The 17,269-nt window shown below is 39.5% G+C and overlaps 1 protein-coding gene across 1 annotated transcript in view; it reads left to right on the top strand.

The window, feature by feature from the left end:
* Window positions 1–8,519: 8,519 nt before the first annotated feature.
* DYNC1I1 (dynein cytoplasmic 1 intermediate chain 1) overlaps window positions 8,520–17,269 on the top strand; it is a 276,198-nt gene continuing 267,448 nt past the window's right edge. The window contains exon 1 of the mRNA XM_039878046.1: window positions 8,520–8,927. The gene's annotated coding sequence lies outside the window, so the exon portion shown is untranslated. The remainder of the gene's footprint in view (window positions 8,928–17,269) is intronic.

The following is a 17,269-nucleotide window of genomic DNA, read 5'->3' as shown; positions in this document are numbered from 1 at the left end:
TGAGCAAGTTACTTAAACTCTGAGTCTCCGCTTTCCCATGCACCTACCGTGGGGGGTGATGATAATGATACCTAACAGATGGAGAAGAGCCTAGCACATAGTAGGAAGTTGCATCTCTGGTGCCCAGCAAATAGTAGGTGCTTGAAATATATTTGTTGAATGTTATTTGTTATAATAGAAGAGTATATGTTAACAAGAGTAGAAAAAATGTCGTTTCTTAAAGACAAACCCAGTGACCTTTCTATTCCTTCAAAAGCTTCTCATTTCTCCAACACTTGCAGTATAGCCTACAGATGGATCATATCCATAAAGCATAATGCAGACCCATATTGTTCTGATGGTGACGTCATCACCAATAAAATAAAAAGGCTTCCCTTGCTCTCTTCTCTTGCCACCCTGCATGCTTACCTACAGACTATCCAAAGAATAGTTGGCATTTTGTGAATAGTACTTAAAATGTTGATTTCCCCACTTTTTTCCTGCCTTAAATAATGTTCATCTATAAATTATGCCTGATAGAATATATGTAGAACAAAAATCTACATTTGATTTGGAGGCAATGGCTCAAAAAATAGATTCTGATTCTGAGTTCAGGCATTATGGAATAAGATGGTTATGATTTTGCACAGTTAAAAAAAAAGGCAATCTAAAGAACTATGAAATTCAAAGGGTCACTGAAGCTAGACATCTAGTAAATTCATGAATAGGACACTTTTAGGAGTTGAGTGAGTGCGTCAACTCTTAAATTTTTCCTTAATGCATGGATAAAATTCCTGGAATTCCATTGGAAAATAAATCTTTAACAATCAACCTAATTTTTGAAAATAAAAGCAAATCACATGCTCCCCAAAGGAGATGGGAATCTTTTAAAATTGTTAATAAGCCAGTGGCTCTATAGCGAAGTGGTTAGCACATCTGCTTTACAGGCAGAAGGTCCGGGATTCTCGCCCCAGGTGGAGCCACGCCCCAGGTGGAGCCACGCCCCAGGTGGAGCCACGCTCCAGGTGCAGCCACGCCCCAGGTGGAGCCAAGGACCATAACCGTCCTGGGGTGCGCCAGACACACCCCCCCCTTCTCCCCCTGCTCCGTGTGCGCTGGGAGCGCTTGGGAGGAGACACCCTGCCTTCAGAGATCCAGTTCTTAAGGGGAGACAGCAACATCTGTAGGTCAGGGGTGGAAGTGGTGGGGGCAGGGAATTAAAGAGGGGAAAAAAATTGTTAATAAGCCAATTAACATTGAACCAATGTTCAAACATGTTCAAAGTAATACGTGATAGGAGTACTTTATCTTACACTAGGGCTAATTGCAGAGTTTACTGACTCCTTGTGTCTGTATTTTATTTTGTTTTCTTCTGTTTCTTTGGAAATTCTTCCAAACTTCCAGCTGCTTTAGAACTTCCTCTCTCTCTCTTTCCTTAACTCCATCATAGAAATAAAGCATGAAATATATTCTTATCTGTTGCCTTTGTTGAACAAAATTTGGAGTTTTATTAATCCATTGACCTAAAATATTACAAAATGGTTTCTCTCAAAATACACATACTTATTTCTTTTTGTAGTTCTTTTACTGTAAAAAAAAAAGTTTTCAGACTCTTAATGGCGGTTAATCATTCCGTTTAACATAATCTTGTATGACTTTAATTATAGTTGACAAGTTAGAATGGTAAGAAACTATTTGAACAGTTCAGTAGTTAATCTCCATCAACATGAGCCTTTAGTGAGTGAGGAAGTTTGACTTACAAATAAAGACATAATATTAAGGATGTCAAAATAATGAAAGACATATAATAGCTTTAAGCAGCTTGTAATATTTTATCTTCTATTACTTTTAGTCTATATGATCAGAAAACCTTGTATGAAAAAGTATTTTAAAGAGACTCTGTTAAATGTAATTTCACTAACAAAAGATGAAAAATTAAAGTCGAATTAAAAAAAATAGTCTTAAAAAAGGTTGATTCTCTTCCGTATTTAAATAGTTTCACGCAAAGTTAGAAAACAAAACAAATAATGACCCCAAGGCCCAATGACAAATGGACATAAAGCTAACTTTTAAAAATATTTATGAATCACCTTTTATCAATTTCAGACCATTCAAAATTTGAATACACATACACATATATTTGCAGCAATAATGAGTTCAATTTAAAATATCAGTTAGAAAATCTTTCAAAATATGATAAACACATCCAAGAGGCAAAAAAAAAAGGTCCAAATGAACCTTAAGAGATTGTTCTTGTAGGAGAGCATTAAACCGTTAAAAGCTTTCTCATGTGCCAACGGTAAGATGATCTCAACTATCTTCCCATTAACTAGTTAAACTTATATTTTACAGTTAGGCCATATTTTTGAGAATCTTCTGGTCAATAATGTGAATTGGACTACCCTATTGTTTTGTACACAGAGAGCAAGAAGAGACCTAAGAAAGAGGCCAGCCATTCCGCATTGGTAGGTGGCAAGAGAACTTATTCATAAGGCTGGTCTTGGACAGCCGGCAAGGTGACTAGATCTCGGCATCTGCCTGCCAGAATCTTAAAAAGAATGTATAGATGTCTTAATGGGATTCAGTCATGTATCTGGTCCAGGTAATCTCAACAACACATCGCTCTTTCAAAACTGCATCCTCGTAAATAGCTCCCACTATGGAACTGATGGACAGAAGTCACATTACATTACAAGGACAGGGGAGGGGATGAGGAGCCTCGAATTGCCTGGGTCCAGCTGAAGGGTCAACCAGCGGTTACAGTCCTCTCAATGACCTGCTCCAACATACCTTCCACAAAGAATTTCACTGGGAATTTGTAAAGAGAGGAAGGACCCGGAGGTCACAAAGGAACCGCTGGCCACACGGCTGTATCCTGTCATCGCTAGAATGAAGGACACCTCCCTGGACGATAGACAAGGGCAGCACATCTTTCCAGTTCCAGAGAAGACTTCAGCAAGCATATTATTATTAGATCCCTGGGGAGGGATTCTTTCATGGCTCATTGCATCTCAATGGAACCAGAGTGGCACAATAACCACTTAAGTGGTATGTGCTAGACATGGTGTGCAGGATGATACTTGGTATTTATCTAGGAAGTGAGAAGGCACAATCTTCTTCATTCATCTTCATTCTATCCTTATCCTCATCTCCTTTCTAGCAAGGAGGCGCAGCACTTCCTCTAACCACAGCTTATCGTTTCTAATGTCTATAATGCATATCATAACCATTGCCAAATGATGAGATTTAGTGTATGCTTAGGAGTTTCCAAAGGAAGAAGCTTATTATATAAACCTCTATTGCTTCTAAATGACTTAATGTTGTTACTAGAATTTCTCTGGTATCTAACAGGCTTGTTGGAACACACATGCATGTTCATCATAGAGCAATTAGAATATAAGAATAAACTCAAAAAGAAAAACCACTATAATCTAATCACCCCCAAATCTAAGCCACCTTTAACATTTTTGTGTAACCTTCAATTTTATTTTCTATGCATATCCACATAAAAATGTCTAGTGTTTACTTGGTGCCAATCACTATAACCAAGTTTTAGTGTTTACTTGGTGCTAATCACTATAACTAAGTTCTTTATATGCATCATGTCATTTAATCCTATTACAATCTTAAAAGATGGGCACTGTTATGTCCATTTTACAGGTGAAGAGATTGAGACTTAAAGGGTTTAATCTATTTGCACAGAATCACACAGCTAGTGAATCATAGGAACTAGCTTTAACCCAGATATGCCTAACTCCAGAGCCTGTGTTCTTGATCTCAATGTAATATTATTGATTTATACATTTCTTTAATACTGTTTTATAATTCTTTGTAAAGTATAACTCTATAATGAAGTAAGCATAAAAAGGGAGAGAAGTGAGAAACATTTAATATATAAAATTTGTATTCTAAAATACATAAAATATTTAGATTTCATGTCTCAGATAGCCAAATGATATTAAGAGTTAGCAATGAGAAATAACGAAGTACCATAAAGAAAAACACTCAGATTTGCTGGTTAGAGGCACACACACAGTACCAGTGTATATATATTTAATTACTCATAAATAAATACAGGTGACTTTTTTAAAGTCTTGGGAGAGCTATGGCAGAGAGAGTTATTAAGATCAATTTTTCTAAGGAGTGGTTACAAGAACTATGAAATATGTTTCTAGGAAATAATCTAGAGAAGTAATTTACCAAAAATGTGGTTTAATTTCTTCTGGTGGGTAGGTTTACTTGATTCTTAGAAATATAAATTCGAAATAACAACTAATGAGGCAGAACATAAGGAAGGATATAGATACTAATTCCACAGCTGGGAAAAATAAAGATTTATATTTAAACACTGATGGAAAGTGAATTTAAAACAACATAAATAATTTATGTTTTGTAATCATTGGACTTTTCCCCCAGAAATTTAAGTGCTTAAAATAATTTTTGAGGTTAAAAAATTTTTATTTTTGCTGTATAAATATTTTCATGGTTGCTTTCATTGCTGATTGTTAAAAACACATGTATTCTGGCTTATCATCATCCTGCAAAGAAAAGCTGATGGAAGAAAATTTAAGAAGGAGAGGAAGGAGCAAAGACACACAAAGGCAAAAGTGAAAGAGTTGTAAATATGGGTGATATTAATAAAATTATATTACAAATGTAGTTAATTATAAAACAATTGGAGTTGCATTTGGAAGTTATCCAAAAAAGCATTTAGAAACTATACTGTAGACATCCCTGAATTCATTTTCAAAACTGAAGGCAAATTTTGTGTGCGTGTGCATTTATTTATTGAAGATTCTTTGTACTTACTATATGGAAGCATAGGCAGTGTCCCTTAATGAAGTGTCCGGAAGACAAAAAGCTGGAATTGCTTTAGACATTGGAATCATTGATTTCACTATAAGACGCTCTTTGATTTCTAATATATCTTCAAACACTAATAATGCACCTGCTCCTGGACATCTATTATTGTTTTGATCTGGTGCAAACAGACCAACTTGTCATATAATAGAAAAATACATAAAATATATCCCCCTGAAATATATCTCACATAAAACCATATCTGACATTGGGCAGTGGTTTTAATTAGTTTCCTTATAGGATTTTATTCTGAATATGATGTAGAGTTCATATCATAACTGGAGAATATTTCCAAGCATTTTTTCCTTCTTTGGCACCTTATGTTTTTAATAGCTGATTCAGATGTCTCGCTTTTTTTTTTTCCTGTGATTTTAAGGCTGTTGGATCCCTGAGATGAATTTTTAGTTTTATTTCTTGCAACCAAACATAATGAACCGAGGAATAACTTCCACAGGAGATTCTTGTGCAGATGTGAAGGGATCTGGTATATGAGAGCGTTGTTATAACCTATGTGAAGTGGGGCTCTAGGAAAGTAAGTCAGACATGGGAACCATCTGTGGGGCCATGCCTGTATCCAGTATTGATGAATGATAGGTGTACAAAGGCAGAGGAATCAATGTCTTGAAGGCTAGTGGTGCCCCCAAGGTCTGTGTGGTCCCTGAAATCTGGTAATATCACAGATTGAATGTTGAATTTAGAGGGTACGACGCTCTACTTTTTAAACTTTTCATGCAGACTGGATTAATAATAGCAAACCATGTCTAACATTTATTGAATGTTTCTAATTATATGCTGGTGGCTATGCCAAGTGCTTTGCATGGATTAACTCACTGAAATATCACAGGAGACAAGTATCTTTATTGCCCCCTTTTGACTTTTAAGAGGTTCGAGTCTCAGAGGAGTCTAGTAACATGTGCAAATATACCAAAACCGGTAAGCAGTAGACAAGAGAATCTGATTCCAGAGTAAAGGAACTTAGCCATACTATTATTGTCTGTCTGGAGGATTCTAAAGCAACCTCTTAATGGCTAGCAAGTTAAGAATTACCCAGCATGTTTTGTGGTAGAGACCGAATCCCTTCTTGAAGACCTTCTTTCAAACTTTAGAGTAATAATTAGATTAAGAGGGGAAACGGGTATATTTGTAATGAGTAGTTTATAATTTTTAGGGGGGTATATGGGAACTCTACTTGCTGCAGTTTTTTTTTGTTGTTGTTAACCTAGAATGCTCTAAAAAAATCTATTAATAAAAATAAGGTCTATGCTTCTTTTTCTGCCTGCTCTCTAACTCCATTCTCAAATGCTCATCACCATCTGTCAGAATTTGTATTTAACTGTAGATAAACACCTAGAACCTCTTCAACAAGGCTTCCAGATTATAGATTCCCAGTTGGAGTGGGTTTTCTTCTTCTCCATTTCTCATTGCAGATGTCTTCAATTATTCTACTTTTCCTAGTCTGCTTGGTATTATAGCCAGTGTGTCTCTTCATTAGATTTTGAGTTTCTAGAATACAGAGACCGTTCATTTCTTATTTATTTCCAGTCCTGGACCCAATATCTATACTATACCTGGGTACATGAGAATAAAAAAATGTTAACTCAATTTTCCTAGGTCTTTCCCATGTATACAGGAGATATACTTGATTAAACTTTTTTTTTTCTCCTTTTATTACAGGGATATACAAGGGTTCAGCCAAGAACCCAGGAGAGAAGAGGAAAAATTATTTTCCCTCTTGTACAGAGCAACAGGCTATATCGTATAGGCTAGGTGTTTAGTTGGCTGTACCAAGTAGGTCTGTGTAAATACTGTTAAAGAGAAAACCACAGGCCACAAATGGCGTCACTTATGCTAAAGCCCAGGATGCCAAACCTAGATTTAATACTTGACCTAATTGCTGTTTGAACCTCTCTCAGAAACATAATCTTAATCAACCAGTCTGATATTCTCTGGTCAACACCAATGAAGTAATCTGTCACTTGGTTCCTCTCTATCCTGCCTCCCGTTCCTATAGGTTAAAAAAGGCAATTTGCATGATAAAATCCTTGCCATTCCCTTCTTCCCAAAAGAAGTTGTCCCAGGTCTAAAAATAATCCTTTCTTTTCTTTTGTTAATGGCTCCCTTGCCCCACCCTTCTTCCTATAAAAACATTCCATTTTGTACAACCTCTCTGAGAACTCTACTATAGCTGGATGGGATGCTGCTTGATTTATGAATCACTTAATAAAGCCAATGAGATCTTCAAATTTACTTGGTTGACTTTTGTTTTAACAGTACACTCTGTGATGTTTACACAACCAGGAAATCACCTAAGGACAAAATTCTCAGAACATATCCCTGTTGTTAAGCAGTGTATGACTGTATTATGTATCTAATTCACAGCAGAGGCAAGTATTTTTTTTCACAGAATTTTTCTTCTGGAATATCTTGAGTTCCTTCTCTAAAGATATTTCACCTGTCTCATTTTTAGCACTATTAATGGTCACGATAATTTGTGAGTAGGAAAAATTGGAATAAAGATGGTCATTTCAGAGGTAGATATACTATATTTACAATAGGAACTATATTTACTTCGAAACTACTGTAGAACTTGCTGATTAAATGAATTTATACGTATTTATTGAGCAGCTATTATGCATCAAACACTGTTGGGTATTGGGGATACAGCAGTGAATAAGATACAATCCTTGCCCTCTACTAACTTTCATTCTAATGTGTACAGTGCCCCTGCATGTCGACTGAAAAATAATGTCGACTGAAAAATAATATCAACTAGGTGTTTCGTCACCAAAAAGGATTTATTGGGAGGGAGGTTGAGAGAGAAAGGGTTGTAACCTAGTGCATGCAGACATGGGGAGCCAGAGTGCACACTCTGGCCTAAGCGCCAAGATGGAGGAGTATTTATATAAAGGACAGTTAAGGAAAGGGGAAGTTAGAATCATAGAGCTTTATTATAAGCATAGAGTTCTTCCTAGGGTTCTTGCATGTTAGGTTCTTAGGATTACATAGAGTGCCAGAACTTCTATAAGCTCTAGCTCCTACCACAGACTCTCTCCACTGATTATGTGTCTTTAAAGTTCCAGTTAGTCTTTATTTCACAGATATTGAAGAAACATGATGAAAAGCTTACTTACAAAATGGCGCCAAACCTGGGTTGGTAAGAATCCCATACTCCATTTCTGGGCCTTAAAACTTACCTGTTATGACAAGTTCTGGGGCAATCCAAGAATGGTGACCCAGGTTTGTAAAAGCTAGGACTCTAAGAAGCAATCCTATATGTACTTTTTTTCTTCTGGGGAAAAAATAGGGATAAATCAGTCTCTGTGTGTAGCAGATAAACCAGAGGTTTCTAACCGTAAAGTAGTTGTCTGGGAGTGAAAGTTGTTCAAAGTCGGCATGTCAGCAAGAGCTCCCCCCAAAATGAAGCTCTTCTGTTTGCTGCAGCTTAGGTGTGAGTCCGGCCGAATGGAAAGGGATGGACCGATTGACCTCCGCAGGTCCCCTGCTCGCTTCCAGCCTCTGGCCGGCGCCACCACCTCCCTGAGAGACCGGGTGAGCGAGAGGGGAAGCGGAGGACGCCCCCGCGGGAGGGGCGCGGGGCGTGGAGGGCGTGGGCCGGGGGCGGAGCGAACCCCGCAGACTGGGTGCTGCGGGAGCCGTCAGTGTCAGGCTCCGGGAGAGAGAGGAAGTGCTGGCTCCCGGAGGAGCGCGAGCCCAGCGGCCCGCGCAGCGTGAGACAGCACATCCTGCGCGCGCCGCGCCCGCAGCCCCCGGGAGCCGCTCGAGCGCCGCCGCCGCTGCCCGGAGCCGCCGCTGCACTGGGGGAACCAGAGCCGGCGCTGCCGAGCGCGTCCAGGTAAACAGAAGAAGGGAGTCGAGCTCTCCCGCCACCCTCTCGGCGCCCCTCTTTCACCTTTCCCGCCTCGGTGTCCTCTGAGCTGGGAGCCGGGCAGTAGTGCGGCCCCTGCAGACGCAGCTGGACCCTTGACTCGGCCCCTGCACCAGGCTCCTGCGTGCTCCGCTGCGCCCTAAGGCGGCCAGAGCCCCCCAGCGGCGGCCCCCTGCTGCAGCTCCCCCTGCAGAGCCGAGAGGTGAGTGAAGAGGAGGAGGGGTCGCGGTGTCATCACCTTGTTGCCCACCTTGTGAGTTGGGAGGGGCGTCCTATTAACGTCCGGCCACGGTCTTCCCTTAGGGAGCAGAAGGTCAGCGGCAGTGAAATCCGCACCCTTCTGGGCCACCAACTGACGGCCCTTGGGGGAGGAGGGAGCTGCAGAGGGAGAGGATGCTGTTTGATTACATTTTCAGCTGTCTGCAAAGCTCTTAGATGCTGTTGCTACCCGCCAAGTTGGAGGGAGCGGATGCGCTTCCAGCAGGGCATTAATTAACACGCAAGAAGATGCCAGTTTCTTCTCACTGCTGCAAAAAAGTGTGGCTGGGGGATGTGTTTTCATAAACACCTTCCCAGCCGCGTGGCTCTCCTTCCCCCACTTTCACTCCTGAATCGCTGTGGCTTTATAAATCTGTGCGTCGTCATCGTAAGGGCTGTGATCCTGGCAGCAGTGATGGGTACTGAGTGTGCCGGAGGCTCAAGACTTGTACCTCTGCTAATAAGGTTAAGCAGAAACCCAGGATTAAGACAGGAAATTACTTAGGAAATCAGAGACTCAACAAAAATGCAGATTTGGAATACAGTCGTTATCCTGGCCTCTACTACATCTAGGTGAGGGGCAGGAAAAAGCCAGCCATTTTCTTGCCTAGAATGCCTTTCAAGTGGGCATTCTAGATTTATTGTAATTCAAAGTTATGAAAAATTGCTTCCACATATTCCAGATTAGCGGAAATCATAGCTAACAGTAAAGCATGTTAACTGCAGAAAACATCATAGGGCTAATATTAGCACAGATATGGGTGACTGTGTACATATTTTCATTGTGGAAATTTTATAGAGAAAGATGTTGGTCAGTGTTAGTAAATTTGAAACAGAGCATTCTGTGCAAATTGCATCCTGAGGGTACTAGTGGGAATGTCAATAATACTTTCTCTGATTATCAAAATGCCATGTTTTTCCTGAAAGTTTTGGTGTAGAAAAAAGACCCCAAACTCTGCTCTTCTGCATATTTCTTAATAAAATAAAATCAGACTCTCATACCACTTCTAAGTTATCAAATGTTCTTTTAAAAGGAACCAACTTTCCAATATTTCTTAAGGTCTGAGGATCTAGTCCTTCAAGAGCCATTTCTCTTAAAAATCTTCTAGCACTATTGTTGGGATGTTGAGATGATATGATTAGGGGCCCACTGCAGGCTTTCCCCAGCCTATCCATTTTAGGCCCAGTTTTGGGGCAAGCACATCTCTTTTTCTTCCTTATCTCTGGCCTCAGGCACTGTTTGGCCTACTTCCTCTCCTGGACCTTGGATACTGAAGCCTCTGCAACACAGTGCCCTGGAGGAGAGAGATGACTCAGCTCTTCCCCCGCACCGAGCCTGCCCTCCTCTCCTACCAAAAACATGTCCTGAAGCTCTTTTGGTGGTAAAGGTCTACAGAGTTAGGTATAATCACCATTAGGGATATGGGCAGAGAAAAGAAACTACTCACAGGACAGTGGGGCAGATTTCTTCCAGTGGTCTTTAGTTTCTAACTTCTGAGATGGTATGAGGAGGTCACCTAGCATTTCTGTCACCATGTTTTATGTCTAAGAGGGGGCTCTATTAACTTTCTTCCCACCCCTTCTACCTTCCCAAACACTCTTTCCTGAGTCTACATTTAATAAATAAGCCTTCTCCTTGACTCCGGTGCAGAGCCAAGTAATTCTTGGAATCCATCCTGGGTGCTGCTCTGTCTATACTCAGAACAGCCCTGTAGACCTTTGTAAAATACATGCCAAGTATTTAAATCCAGCCATGTCTCTTAGCACAGACTATCTGCACAGGCTTCATCCACAGTTAGTTACCTAAATGGGTCATTCATTTTTCTTGTCACCCTGTTTCTTTCTGTCACTTAATCTAGCATTAAATGAAAAGGTCGCACACATCCGTTGCAAACACAAGTATATTCCCTCACCATTTTCTTCTCTCTATATGTTTTTCCACCAAATAAAACAAAGGTTGATAATATACTGAGCACTTTACCAGTGCTCAGTACATTTAGTAAATGCAGTGTTATACATTTACTAAATTCCCAATACATTTACTAAAGCGTATTGAGCACTTGACCAGGCCTTGTATTTTAAACTACTTTTCTATGTATTAATTTATTGCTTACCAAAATCTTATGAGTTATTATATTATTTATAATCCTATTTGACAGATGGGGAAACTAAAACAAAGATGTCAAGTAACTTTCTGAAAATTGCTCAGCTAGTATGTTGTAGAGCCAGGATTTGAACGTGGCAGTCTGACTCTACTCTTCTCATCTACAGAATTATACTGGTTAATTCTCATCTGTTCAATCCCAAGCTCTTTTAATCCTGTAAAGTAGGCATTATTATGCATGTTTTGCAGATGATGAAACTAAGTGACATTCTCGATGTTATAGTTAATAAATAGCAGAGGTAGGATTCAAATCAGATCCGTTCAACTCTAAGACCAGAACTCATCCATTTTAAGTAGCGTCCCTCTCTTAGAAACAAACAAAAAAAGCCGAGCTTGTCTGTTTCAGGTTTGCTGCCCAATTCTCCCATGAGCCATTGTTATTTCCTTTACGCCTCAAGTGTAGTCATACTTTTTTTGACCGCTGATTGGTAGCTGTGGATGATACGGGAGACCCAAAGTAGAATCATTGCTCTTTCAAAATCAAATATTGCCTTCGTTCTGTCTCCTTAATGAAGCTAGCTAATTCCCCATGATAGTTTGTGGATCTCAAATGCCAGGTAAATAGTTGTCCCCTTGATCTGGGGATCTCTTTTCCAGAAACTTTGTGGCTTCTACATCCCATAGAAACTGTGATAAAATATGTTCTTTTGGGAACTTCGCTTGGACAATAAACTTCTAGTGTTGACTTATTTTGAGAATTAGCTAAAGTTAATGTGACTCATATTTTACTTCTTTGAAATTTATAAACCTTTGCCCAGATCCATGTAAAAATTATTCCTCTTGACTGAGAGCTTTTCATCGATATCTGAACTTATTTGCTTTACTTCTTCTCTACAGGAAGCCTGGCACCAGAGTGTCAGAGTGAAGCTGACCATTGTAACATAGATACCACTGCCCAGATGGCAAACTCTGAGGGGCCCTCAAGTTCATAAAGCATATCCTGATTCTTTATGTAGAGGAGGTTTCTCAAATAGGAGTCATAGGCACATGGAGGGCAGACACATGATATTTTCAGGTAGTAAATAAATAGAAAACAAATAAAATTGATGAAAAATTTTATGCATTTGTGCATAATTGAAGTTTTCTAGGGGAAAAAAAAAAAGGGCATTTGTGACTGGTCCAAGTGTACTGTTTAAGAAAGGAGGGAGGAGCAGAGGCCACTCTGTTGAAATGTGTTGAAAACAAGGCAAATTTGTCCAGCCAGAGCCGGCCAAGAAGAAATGTTCTTGGCTATCAAGACATTTTTGGCATTTCGCTGCTCAGGCATGCTAGAGGTGACCAGGTGTAAGTACAACGTACACTAATGCACACTGCAAACAACTGTGGTCTCCAGGAGTGGCAGGCAGCCCTAGGGCTGCTTGCCATTCATTGGGCACATACCCTGTTCATATTCAAGGTTCATCAGATCACCCCAGCATCCCTGTGAGGCTGACATTTTTATCTTCATTTGATAAACAACATCTGATGCTTGGAAACATTAAGCTACTTGGTCAAGGCCAAATGAGGCCAGTTAGTAGAAGGGCTGGATTTCAAATTCCAAGGTTAGTTTATTCTCCTCCCATCTCATTGTTTCTCTATATGGGATGCCAGAAAATGCTGTTTAGTGTAACTTTTTATTGTGGCAGGACGGAGAGTCCCTCAAGAACATGCTCAACAGTGCAGATAGGAAAAGCCTAAATATATTCGCAAAGGGGAACAGAAAATGAGACATCTCTCAGAATGACAGAGGATAAGCAATCCCTGCTTTTCCTTTTGTGTGCTGAAGCTCCACATATTTGATTCTCAAGCGTCAGCAGGTATCTTGCTAAGCACGAAATGCATAGTAGTCCAACTAAGACAGCCCAGGAAGTTGATTTTGCAGGGATAGTGGAAAGTCAAGACTTTATTCATTGCAAAGATGAATTTACTTTAAAGCTAAATTCGAAGCTGCTCCGTTTTCTCAGGCTTACCTAATATAGTCCTGCGTGGTGATCCAGAACACTAACTTGGTAGTAAATCCTGGGAGCACCTCTGCTTAACAGATGACCTATGGGCCCTTTAGTTTTTAGTTAATGTCAATCCTGAGATCCTCACAAATAGTTGTGCTTGTTTCCAAAATTTACTTAATCCCTAACATTTTTATGCTTTATCCATATTCTTGCTATACTCTTATAGAATGAGCCACTATTTCATTTTGGGGTACAGATCAGCTAATGCCATCAGTGTGGCAAACACACAAAGCAGAAATTTATGTTAGAGTCAAGGCCATTCTTTATAATAAAAGTAATGAGTCTCAGGAACTGTAAAGGATGATCGCACTTGATCAGATCTACCTGGGAACCAGTGTGCTTGCTTCATTATGCTTCAACAGTGTTTCTCCCTATGACCGCAAAAGAATTTTTTGAACTAACTTATTTACTTATTTCATTTTCCCATTCCCTCACCCCCTTCCCTTTGGCATCCATCAGCTTGTTCTCTATATTCGTGGGTCTTTTTCTATTTGTTTATACATTGTTTTTAGATTCTACATATAAGTGAAATCATATGGTATTTATATTTCTGAAATTTCACTTAGCATAAATACCCTCTAGTCTACTCATGTTGCAAATGGTGGGATTTCCTTTGTTTATGGCTGAATAATATATCATTATGAGTGAGTGTGTGTGTGTGTGTGTGTGTGTGTGTGTGTACACACACACATATACCACATTTTCTTTATCCATTCATCTATTGATGGGCACTTTGGTTCCTTCCATATCTTGGCTATTACTAGTAATGCTGCAGTCAACATAGGGGCGCCTACATTTTTTTAAAACAGCATTTTTGTTTTCTTCAGATGAATTCCCGGAAGTGGAATTGCTAGATTGTCTGGCAGCTCTGTTTTTATTTTTTTGAGGAATTTCCATAGTGGCTGCACTAATTTACAATCCCACTGACAGTGTATGAGCATTCCCTTTTCTCCACATCCTCACCAGCACTTGCTATTTCTTGATTTCTTGATGATAGCCATTCTGACAGGTGTGAGATGTTCTCTCACTTTGGCTTTGATTTGCATTTCTCTGATGATTAGTGATGTTGAGCATCTTTTCATATGTCTCTTGGCCATCTACATATTTTTTTTGGTGGAAAATCTATTCAAGTCCTCTACTCATTTTCTAATTGGTTTGTTATTTTAATACTAAGTTGTTTAAGTTACTTATATATTTTGAATATTCACTCCTTATCAGATGTATCATTTACCAGTATCTCCCATTTAATAGGTTGTCTTTTCGTTTTATTGATGTTTCCTTCACTGTGCAAAAGCTTTTTAGTTTGATTTGGTCCCATTTGTTTATTTTTTCTTTTGTTTCTCTTGCCCAAGGAGACATATCTAAAAGAGTAATGCTAAGAACGCTGTCAAAGAGTTTATTGGCTATGTTTTCTTCTAGGAGTTTTATGGTTTCAGGTTTTTCATTTAAGTCTTTAATCCATTTTAAGTTTATTTTTATATATGATGTAAGAAAGTTGACCAATTTAATTTTTTTACACGTATCTCTTCAGTTTTGCCAACACCGTTTACTCTGTTGTATATCCTTGCCTCCTTTGTTATAGATTAATTGGCCATATAAGAAAGGATTTATTTCTGCGCTCTTTATTCCATCCATTGATCTATGTATCTGTTTTTATGCCAAGATCATATTCTTTTGATAATTGTAGTATAACCGCTATAGAATTTTTGAAAATTTTGTTAATTCTTTACCCCCACACATTTAGGTTGGCATATGACAGTTTTCATGTAAATTTAAAGAATGACAGTGAATGTGATTTATAGAGTATTGTGAACTTGGATGTTTAAAAAGAAAATGATGAGATCATTCTTTGAATCCACTTAAAATCTAAAGATTATACCAACTTCAATTTAGAAAGTACCTGAAGGAGCTCTTCGACAAAAGGTTGTCTTTGTACCTTGTGGTCAAGCATCACAGTAAGATTTGGGTTTCTTTTTTTTCCCCCTTTGGTAATGTGGAATAAGGGCCTTTGTGAAAATGAAAGTGGGAACAGACGTCCTGAGTGCATATCACTAGCTCTTCCCGTGCCTCCATGCTCTTTAGAAAGCCTTCATGGACACCAGGGGCATGTGATGCCAGCCTGAAGAGCATGCATTTATCTGGCACGGGTGCCATGTTACATGTCATTGTGGGGCAGTTGCCAGGAGTCAGGTCCCCATTCTGTCCATGTGGCTCACACTCAAGGTGGGCAAGGCAGGAAAGAACTAGAGAGCTGCTGGTCCCTTCTCCTGCCCTCAGGCAGGTGACTGCGGAAAGCTGTCTTTTCTCTATTTAGCGATTCACAGAAAGAAATAGGCCCACTCCAGTGTGTTTTTATTTCAGTGATTTTTAGCCGAGAGCTATTGCCTTCCTCAGGGGAACTTTGGCAATGTCCAGAGATGGTTTTGGTTATCACAGCTGTGGAGAGAGGATGGCTATGGGCAGGTATCTCTAGTGGGTAGAGGTCAGGGCTGCTGCTGAACAATCCACAAGACAGTCCCCGTGAGAGAATTATCCTGCCCTGAATGTCAGTAAGGCCAAGGTTAAGAAGCCCTGTTTCAGATGTTTGGTTTTCTCATTGAAATCTTCCCTGCTGTAATTTAAGTCCATTTATTTTTTTTTATTTATTTTTTTTTTTATTTTTTTTTTACCATGTATGAGCACAACATCCAGGGAGCAGCAACATAAGGTAATGAAGAGGAAACCAAGCATCTCACTTACAGCCTGTGTGAGCCTCAGTTTCCTTATCTGTAAAGTGGGGATCATACAAAGTTATTGTAAGGATTGTAGATAATGAGCGTGCAGAGTCCAGTGTGTGGCACACTCAATGCATGGAAGGTACTTTTTTTTATCCAACAATAATTATATCACTCTGTAGCCTCCCCTTCTCAGGGACGTGTATGATCTTATTCTCCTTTGAACCAAAGGTACATTTTTTTTTTTTTTAAATTTTATTTTGAATTATACACGCCTCCCTCCCCTTCCAGACTCTGGGCTCCCTGAGGCCTCCCTGTATCTTCCAGCAGAGACACATGGGGTAGATGCTTAACAAACTTTATTGACCTGAAATATTAGCCAGAATAGATTCCACTCAATTTTCCTTTTATTATAAGATTTAATTCTTTCCCCTTGGATCATTTTAATGTGTTTAGTGAAAACACTTACTTCCTGAAATGTAGCCCCTGAAATGGCACCGCCTGGGCCCGATCTGAATGTGGGCTTGGTAATGCCTAGAATTTTGGAATCCTGTGTAGCATTTCTGCTGGGGAGGGAGAGTCGAGGACAACCTTTCATTCTAGAAGCAACAGGCAGGATGGTTTGAGTCATGAGTCTTTATGAGCCTCTTGGGCTAATTCTCTTGATCTGGCTTTGATCTGCCACTCTCCTCTGAGCGGTACAGTACTTTGGTTCCTTTCTGGTAGAAAGAGGAAATTTTGATTCCTTTGTCAGATTTCTGTTTTATACTAATGTCTAGAGTGAAGCCAAGAGCAATGTGTATGTTTTAAATTGTGCTAATGGATAAATAATGACACAATATTTTATATCCGTTGCCTGTAATCGGTTTCCCTTTTAGAATGCAGGTGTTTCTACTCCAACCTGAAATAGTACCCATTTCTTTGTTTGACAAGCTGAAGATATGAGTAATTGAAATAGAATGAAATCCTCACCCTTTGAAAGTAGTTTTGATCCTGTAATGCACACATGGAAGCCTTTAAACCTTTATCAAGTCATTGAGTGTTATAACGAGCCCATGCAAAAAAGATGACATGAGATTCTGTCTCAGAATCAGCCTGTGGAATTTCAGTAGTTGGTAGGTTTGGGTGGTTGAAAAGGTAAGGACCCCTGTGGGGACTGTGTGTTTTGACAGTGTCCCCTTTTAAAATGATGGCGTGTCTCCCGTTTCACCATCTACCCCATTGGGATCAAAATAGCAAGGGGTTGTGGGAATTGGTGTGTATTTTGTAGAGGAAAGAATAACAAAAAACGTCTCTCCCTGTTTCCTTAAAAAGTGTGACTCTGTTCACTTTCAGAAGGTGTAGGTTACCACCGATTTGGAAGGAAGATCTTCCCCTTTGAATGCTTTCAGGCTCAGAGGAAAGCGAGAAGCTATTTACA

Source organism: Pteropus medius, unplaced genomic scaffold (genome assembly GCF_902729225.1).
Source record: "Pteropus medius unplaced genomic scaffold, Ma_sr-lr_union100, whole genome shotgun sequence".
In the NCBI taxonomy this organism is placed as follows: domain Eukaryota; kingdom Metazoa; phylum Chordata; class Mammalia; order Chiroptera; family Pteropodidae; genus Pteropus; species Pteropus medius.
This window is presented reverse-complemented; position numbering and strand designations above follow the sequence as displayed.